This window comes from Perca flavescens, chromosome 2, assembly GCF_004354835.1.
Source record: "Perca flavescens isolate YP-PL-M2 chromosome 2, PFLA_1.0, whole genome shotgun sequence".
Taxonomy (NCBI): domain Eukaryota; kingdom Metazoa; phylum Chordata; class Actinopteri; order Perciformes; family Percidae; genus Perca; species Perca flavescens.
Window position 1 is genome coordinate 31,694,352 of NC_041332.1, and position 9,564 is coordinate 31,703,915.

Below are 9,564 nucleotides of genomic sequence, written 5' to 3' on the forward strand. Positions count from 1 at the left end.
GTACACGCTGTGACTCTATAAATCACAACATGTAAATAGGAACATGTTGGCGTTATTTTGTCACTTATTTGGAGCAGTAGGATTGCTGGAACCATTCACCTGCATGTTCTGTGCTGGCCTGATGCCGCTGGAGCCGTCAGACAGCGTTACAGCACGCACAGAGATGAGAAGGGTATGTATCGACTTGTCTAACACTGGGGGTTATGGTGAATAAGCTAAATTCCCAATAAGTCGGCGTGTTCCTTTAAATATGAATGAATGAATGAATGGAAAAAGTCTTTAGCATAACAAATCATAAAGAATATGATAAGGGACTCCCATACTACCTTTTTTAACCAAGATACTGTAAATACTAGGTGATTACTTCATATTTGTGTAACACACTCACAGGCAATAATTAGTTTGTAATTTCCACACAACTATTATGTTATTTCGTTGTTCCACACCCTGCCCTGGCTACCTGTGGCAGCTGGAACCTGATTTGAATCTCTGGCACTTGCCTAGCGTGCTGCGAATGGCTCAAGCCCATCCTACATCCAAGACATTGTCAAAGCATCCACCCTAGCCGTCCAGTATGCTTTGCTACTGCCAAATGGCTTGCTACTCCCCCACTACAAGGGGCAGCCACAGGCACACTGTCAGGAAATAAGGACAGGGGGACCACATTTTCCAAATTGGGCCCCTTATCCAACCCACTCGAGCCCCATAGACCTTTGCATGGGCCACCACTGGGCCTTGGAAGGGGGACCCAGCTACCACTTAACAAAATCCCAACTGTTTACTGTGATGGCTGGAATTTCTTTTTTTATTTCTTTTTTTTAATATAGCACTTGAAGCAGTTTTGCTTATTTGATGAATGTTATGTACTTGCATGATTCTTGCATTTTTTTGGGGTGATATCTTCATGGTTGAATGCTCTTATATCTAAGTTCAGATAAAAGCATCAGCAAAATGAATGTAATGTTATTCAGTAAATACTTTTATGTTCACATAGTTGATTTTATTTCATTTTCTTGTAAATGAAAGAATGTATACATGCTAAGCAAATTTTGCAGATTACCAGTTACCAGTACATTAAAATGTACCAAAAAAAAGCAACTGCTGTGCTGTAAATGAAGTGCTACCAGAGAATGATTTGGATTGATCACACGAGGGAAGGCAGTGAAGAATGTCAGTTTGTAGAAGGGAAACGGGTAAAGAGGGTTTGGTTTTCAGTTTGTGTGAAGTCGAATGTTTCTAATTCCAAAGGAAAACAGGTTCAACAGGCTGTGATGTCACGTTGGCCACACATGGGATGGGTTTCCTATGCCAGCCGAGCTTCCTCATTTGGCCAAGGTAAGACCACTGCTCTGATATATCTCACACGTTACACTGTTTAATAAGTGAAGTAGGACACGCACTTCTCTTCTCAGATAGTGTGTTTATGACTGAGGCAGGTCTGACTTCTTTGGATCACAGCTTTGGATGTGTCTTGTTTATGTTAGAAAAGAAGTCCCATGTGAGCTCGAATTACTTGGCTGCATTCAGCCGGTGTGTTTAATTGCTGATACTGTTTGTTTAAGGTGACTTATTGGCATGATAACATATTTTGGAGAAATGGTGACGGGGAATTACATGATTCAGGATTTAACTGTGTTCATACTGTAAGGACAGTGTGTTATTTTCAATTTGTAGTACAAGTTTAACTGAGCATTTGAACTGTGTTAAGATGATAGCGAGTATGACCTGTTTTAAAAATGCAATGGTGGAATGTAACTAAGTACATTTCCTTAAAGCTTCAGTACGTAACTTTTTATATTAATAAACGTCCGTTACATTCAAGCCAATGCCAAATGAGTTGCTACAAAGCCAATTCAAGACAATCAGCTCCACACAACTTTCTCTGTATTTCTGAGTAAAATGTAGGTACTTCATATCAATTCAATAAGAGAAAAAATATGTTATTTATATTATATAAATATGTATTGACGTTCTCTCTGAATCTACTCTACGGTGTTTGTATTACTGTATATATGAAGTGCTCTGGATTTTATAATGTTACTTATTCTATACGGTAATTTATACCAGACAAGGAGATCAAATTGTGATGATTTTTAAATTTTCACTTTGAAAGTACTTAAGGAAATGTTCAAAACTTGACAGGATATTTATTGCCTTTGAAATAATTGTAACGTTATGCTGCAGTGTGTGTTGTGTTGTTTTGACACTGTCACTTTAAACCTCGGCTGCTCTGGTGAAAGGTCAGACTGGTGAATACACAGGCACCTGGAGCATACCTCTCTAATGTTTGATCTATAGCAGGGGAGGGAGGAAATGATACCAGTAACTTTCCCAACAGAATCACAGCTTCAGATTTCGACTGCAGCAACGTGATACCCCACAGCCTATGTTCAGTGTCCTCATACACACTGGGCTGGTAGAAAGAAGTAGTCTTTAGAAACTAAATAGAGACAGCAGTGACAACACAGAACTTTTACATGTACACGGCAAAACTGAGGACAAGCCATGTTGTAGTATGAGAATAAGAGCGCACTTGAAGGAGCCCATACCTCAACCAATAACAAGAGAAAATCTGCAATGTTCCTACATTACAATGTAATCATTCCACAACTGGATCTGGATCTACATCCCCAAAACTAGTCGTTTGTTGTTTGATAAAATGATCTTAACTCAAGTTCCGCTCACCAGCCTTTTAAACCCTTTTTAAAGCTGGTCTCTGGTAAATTAGAACGTAAACGTCCTTCTTGATCTTTTTGCCGGTGTCCACTGACTCCTCCATGACTTTTTTGAGCCCTTCCGAGTGCATGCTGTGACCGGTTTTGCTACATTGTTCACAGACAGCTAATATTGTTTGTTTCTCTTGACAGCTGAACCGTTTCAATGACAACTGAGCAAATTACATCTGCTAAATGAATTGAATGAATCAATTTCACTACGTGTGTGTATGTGACAATAAAAAGTACCTTTGCCGTCAATTAGGTAAAGGTACTTTTTATTGTATTATTATTTTTTATAGCCAAGTCCATTTTTATACTGTAGTAACATGTTTTTTTAAGATCCTGCTAACTAACAGATCAATGAACAGGTTTTACTAGGCTACACTAAATACCAGCAAGTCAAGTCAACTTTATTGTCAATTCTGTGATATGTGCCAGACATACAGAGCAATTGAGTTATTGGGGGCAGAGGGGAGGGGAGGGAGAGGTGGGAGGGGGATGAGTTTCCTGACAGCCTGGTGAGAAGGAATGGGAATTACCTCATGATATGATATCATCACGATACTTATGTCACGATACGATATTATTGCGATTTTAAACACATTGAAATATTCTGCGATATATTGCAATTTACTGCCTTCTTCCAACTTCAAATTTTTCCCAATTTCAAATGATGTCCCCAAAAGGAAACTTTGTCAACATCTGTTTTATCTAAAAAGATAATTTTTTTAGTTAGTTTGTTAGTTCATCTCACTTTTATTGTATTGCTGCAAAATGGGATGGTCAAGCAGACACATTGACCAACACATAATAAAAGATCGATACTTGGTGTAATGGAGAATTGACAACTAGGACTGTAACTGTAGCTAGTCGGGAATAGGTGACCGCTGTGGTGCATCGGTAAGAATGCAGTCAAATGCTCTGATGCTCTTCAGTGGATTTATTCGCAGATGATTGTCTGTGACTTCATGAGTGTATGTGTGGTTCTACAATAAACAATAAAAAAGGGAAATATCAGCATACAAGTAAAACACAACTGTGCTTACAGGATGCAATTAGTAAGGCTAATAAATGGTAATTAGTATAACTTTCACTCCAGGTATCTATAGCTGCTTATATCAAATAACCAAAAAATATACCAGATAACACACATCAGCTCCTAATTAAATTAAAAAGCAGCCTTCTTACTGCTGGGTCTCAGCCCAATCATCACTCTCTACTACACAACCATTGTAAACACTCCGATAATAATTGTGCAGTGTCATGTTATACACATATAAACACAATAGTAATTTAACACTAATAATACTAGGCATTAGCATGCTGCTAGCGAATTATATGCTAACATACTGCATTTCAAATGAGTATCCCAGAACAGATAACATTTAGATAAACCTAAGGCACCGAAAATACACATATGTAAACATTTATACCAATGTACTCACGTCTCTGCACGCACACATGCACAGATGGTGACCCAGACGACAACGATACACCCCAGAAATATCTACATGTGCTTCTCCTGACCACTCTCACTACTAACTCAAAAACAAAACTTATCAGCCAGCAAACAGGTGTCCTTTCTGTAACCCCAAAACAAAGGCACTGATTGGCTGATCCCCGTTACCCAAAACATAAAAAAGTCCTTCTTTACACTTGGCGTCTGTGTATCGATACAGTATTGCCACAGAAAATATTGCGATACTATGCTGTATAGATTTTATAGAACAGGCTCGGAGGCTCCGGTACCTTCTCCGAGATGGCAGGAGGCTGAAAAGGCTACGTAAGGGGGAGCTGGGGTCACCCACAATGCTAGTTGCTTTGCGGGTGAGGCGGGTGATGTCCAAGAGTGAGGGGAGTGGGACGCCAATGATCCGCCCAGCAGCCTTCACTATGCGCTGCAGGGTCTTATGGTTGGAGATGGTGCAGCTCCTGTACCACAAAGTACGTGGACAAGATGCTCTCGATGGTTCCCCGGTAGAAGGAGCACATGATGGGTCAGATCATGTTGACTTACTGATGAAAAAATTAAGTCCACGTGTATACTGTATGAGGAAGTTGCAGTCCTTTAAGGTGAATACAGTGTATACATGTGGTGAGAATGTTTTTTAAGTCAGTGATATGTAGTGTTTGGAGTTACTGTGTGGTGGGTTGGGGTGGGAATGCTGGGATAACCGAGAAGACCAGGATTGATAGAGTGACTAAAAGGGCTGGAAAAATGGTAGGAGAGTTAAATACAGTGGATCAAGTATATGATGACCGTCATCATATACTAAGGCCTAAGGCCTCCCGTAACACGAACTAAGCGGTATGCTCTCTCTTTTATACCACAGACTATCAGACAGCACAACAAGCACTTTAAACGTACATTTTTATAAATTTTGTATTGTATTTATGTATTGGAATTGGAAATTGATTTATTTGAAACAGGGACAATGCACAAATAAACATTAAACTTGTTGAACAAGAGAATATGTCTTGGGCCAGGTTATAGCAACAATTGCTAATTTCCACCTGTAGTCCCTGGGCAGGTACAACAAATTTAAATTATTGTATTATATTTTATGTATTGTATTGTATTAGGCGGGTATGAGCACTGTAATTTCCATTTTTATGGATGAAATAAACTTGACTTTGACTTGGGGGGTCTCGCTCTCTTAAGTTTGCGGAGGAAGTAGAGGCGCTGCTGCGACTTCTTGGCCAGTGATGCAGTGTTTATTGTCCAGGAGAGATCCTCACTGATGTGCAAGATTGTGTCTTTGTGTGTCGACTACATGAGTGAGTTATCTGCTGTATCTTCTCATTATCATTAGCTGCTTGTTTGATTGGTGGATCTCCTGATGGAACCACCTTCATATGAGGAGGCCACTCTCCACCCTTCTGGTCTGGGCAGCCCCTCAACACCTCCTCCCACCTATGTAGAAGCAGGTAAGATAAAAAAGTCCCACTGCTCCATCTTTCCCTGTTTCTTTCACAACTCATCAGGTGGCACTGAAAATACACCCACTGTGGCTAAATTTGAAGAGACATCTTTTGTTTCTCTGTCTCCGATCACTAATCTTTCCGAAAACAGTATGCAGGATGGATACATCTGAAAATTCAAACACAGTGTGGGTGATTACAGAGAGCAGGGGTGGGCAGAAAGGAGTTTTAAGGAGCTGAGACTGAGCAAAGTAAAAAAGACATTTTGCTGTTTTGCTGTTGTTTAGTTGTTTTATTGTGGATATCTTTACGGAAATGAGAACAGGTGTCATTGTTTGTAGAGACATCCATCCAAAGTGAAACACTGTGAAAATGATTCTCTTCTGTCTTATTTGCCCTTTTTTCTGTTGGCAAACAAAAGAACATCTGGTGAGGAGTGGGACAGACAACAAACCTAAATCATTATTTCATGCTCCAGATGTCTTCTGACAAATTAAAAAGAAATACAGATTAATGGAAACGGCTCATGTTGAAGTGTCCTTGAGTAAGACCTTAGCCCCAAGTTGCTCCCAATGGGCCGACCAGCGCATGGCTGTTTTGCCACCATGTATGTATGACTGTGTGTTGTCCAGTAAGGTAGAAAGGCGTTACTGTACTGCAGTCTATTTACCCCTGAAAGACCATGCTGGAGTTTGAAGTTTATACACGCCGGATGCTGTTTTGGTAACGCTGCATTTGGGGAAGAAAAATACTGTTTTACTCTGGACTCTGAAAAGAAAAAGATGCATTTACAAATGTAATGTGGATGTTTTGCTTTTTTTTCTAGTAACAACCCAGCCAGATTCTTTTCCTGTACTGACTCTGCCAACTGCTGGGACGTCCCCTTCACAAAACACTGGACTCATAACCTATCAACTTACACAAAGTAATACATGCTATATATTCAAACTTAAAAAAAAAAAAGAAAATTCAATATATTCTGAGTTTATTTTCCCTGTAATATCCCGACCTTTATTCTCCAAATAATTCAATCAATAATATTAATTATTTAATAATAATATTTACTCTCGCTCTTAATAGGGTATACAAACCAATGGGTGAAAATAAAGTTCATGTTATTTTTTTCTCATGATATCCTGCTTTGTCCTTCCTGTACCCTCTGAATGCCAGTTGGAGCTTCTGACAGAGGCAGACAAACCCAGCCAGCAGTAGTCGTAACGCAACCACAGCCTGTTCCCATCTTAATGACACGTCTGGGAGACATCCCTGGTCTGGTATGCTGCCCACACTGCAACAACGTTGTCACCTCTAAAGTCACATACGTGCCTGGATGGGTTGCCTGGTGCATGTGTTTGCTTATCATACTGATGGGGTGAGACATTGACGTACACATGCATGAATATTTAACATCAGAGTGCTAACCAGCTTTAACAAAGCGTCATCTCTGTATTTTGTCCCTGCATGTGTGTGTGTTTTTCAGGTTTGTCTGTGGTTGCTGTCTGATTCCGTTTGCGATGCGAAGTCTACATGATGTACATCATTCCTGCCCACAGTGTGGAAAGCATCTGCACACATACAGAAGATGACACTGTCAGGATTGATAAGGCTCCCCTTGTCCCCATACCACTCATACCACTATTTTTGTCACAACATAGATACATTACAGTTTGTCATAAGCACACAGGGAAGCATGCAGGTATTTAGGTGATGATTAGGTGATGATAAGTGTGTGTAATCTAAGGTATTTACAGTACACTGAACAAAGAGATGGACAGAGGAGTGGCTTCTGCCATTTGAGGAAGATTTTATACGATGTTTTGTGGCTAACAAAACTTGGCAGAGTTTACATCTGTCTGAACTCTAACTCACCGCTGCTTTTTGACAACATTCCCATCTTATAACCTACAGAGGGGGAGTTTATGAGACTAAAAATATTTAACTAACTAACTACATTTTACTTTTTTTGAGATTTATGACATTTTTTGTTTACATTCTAAAGCACAGCACATGAGCTTTTTTTTATACATATGGAAAAAAGTTGACGTTTGACCCTTTGTTAGAATGTACTGTGGGAGTTTTAATACTAATCAATGAAGAGAAAGAGAATACTGAATCCATCCCTGCATTTGAATTTTACCAAATGTGTGCAGGATTATTTACAACATTACAGAGCACAGACTAAACAGCGGACATTTATGAAGAACAAGATAATGTCCAGTCCAGGGACTTAATACATGGTTTTTGTTTTGTTTTCCATTCAATTGTACATACAATTGTATTTTCTATATTTAAATACTAAAATAACAAAATCTGTATTATTTGTCTTTTTCTAATGTATATAACTCTACTTTCATGATGAAGGGGGCAACTTGTCCTGACTTGAATGCCAGACATGATTTTCTTTTAAGCAAACAATGCCTATTGGAAAACACATTGATTTAACGGGCTCTAATGCATTTTTCTTTCAAAGGCCCTGAACGTTCAACTTAAACCCACACAAGTTACTTAAATACTGTTAGCTTTGTTAAGGGCAGTAAAACTAACACCTTCATGTATTAGTACATGGAAGTAAGGTGACCTGATGCAATTCCAGCTCTGCCCAGCATCAACATGCACAGGTCTAATCAACCAGAGTAAGCGAACACACGCCTTGTGGGTGTGCAGGGCCTTTAAGCTACAATCTGTCAAGTATTAACACAGGATTGAAATTTGCTACACCTCAAATTAATTGACAGAACTTTTGTTACAAAGAGGTACACAACACAATAACTAGAAGTAAAACAATTCAGTTTTTGGTTGCTGTAAAAAAAACATTTTGATCAGTGAAGTTTACTCCTATTGACAGGTTTATAATTTGAAATATCGGTCGAGAAACAAAACTCTTTAACTGTGTATACTTTGACTCAAAATTATCTGGTTACAAATACACATGGTGTCTTCATATTATTAATTGCTGATACATACTTTGGTATCCACAATTTCAGTCAATTTCAAATTCAATTCTACGTCATAAATTTGCTTTTGCCTTAATTTCCAAAGGTAAAATAACCACTAACTACAAGTTAAAGAGTCTAAGTAGTTGCCCTATTCTAAACAGATTTGTATCATATGGCCTAGTTCAATATTTTATGAGAAGAAGGCATATTTCTCAAAATGCTGAACTATTCCTTTAATGACATAGACTTGATATATATACTGTGCTATACAGCTGGTGTGACTACCAGGGGTAGAAAACAGGGTGAAGGTTGTGGTTGAAGGATATATGCGGTGCCTGTACTGCACTCCAATGCAATGACTAATGCACAGCTTTACCTGTTGTTGCTGTACCCCTGCCAAGTTGGACTCTTTTTTTAAATGGAAATATTGTTATATTATTATTTATCATTCTATCATGTTGATGGGAAAATAAAGATGGCCTTGGTTGACAAAGCTGCTATTTTTCTAACATCTGAGCAAGTGGGTACATTTTGCATATGTTTTGAACATAATGTGTGTGTGTGTGTGTGTGTGTTTAATGAGTGTGTATGCTTCCATTTTGACCTTGCTGAAGCTAACAGTGTTAGACAAAGGGCATTTAGATATTAGTGATATACTTGATATGAGCAGCAGCCAATAGAAGCGATACAGCAGGGCTCAGATAGGAAAGTTAATCAGCTACAGACCGGTGGGTCCAGTTGACAGATAACAAAAGCATTCACAACCAGCAGCTCAGCACTGGAACACACAGACACGCACGCACGCACGCACACACACACACACACACACACACACACACACACACACACACACACACACACACACACACACACACACACACACACAAACACACACACACGTTTATCAGAGCTTCATTTCACCACTCCCTTCATACCTTCCCATCAAGATTGCTCCAGTGTCCAGTGTTTCAGTCTGTAGATGAACCATC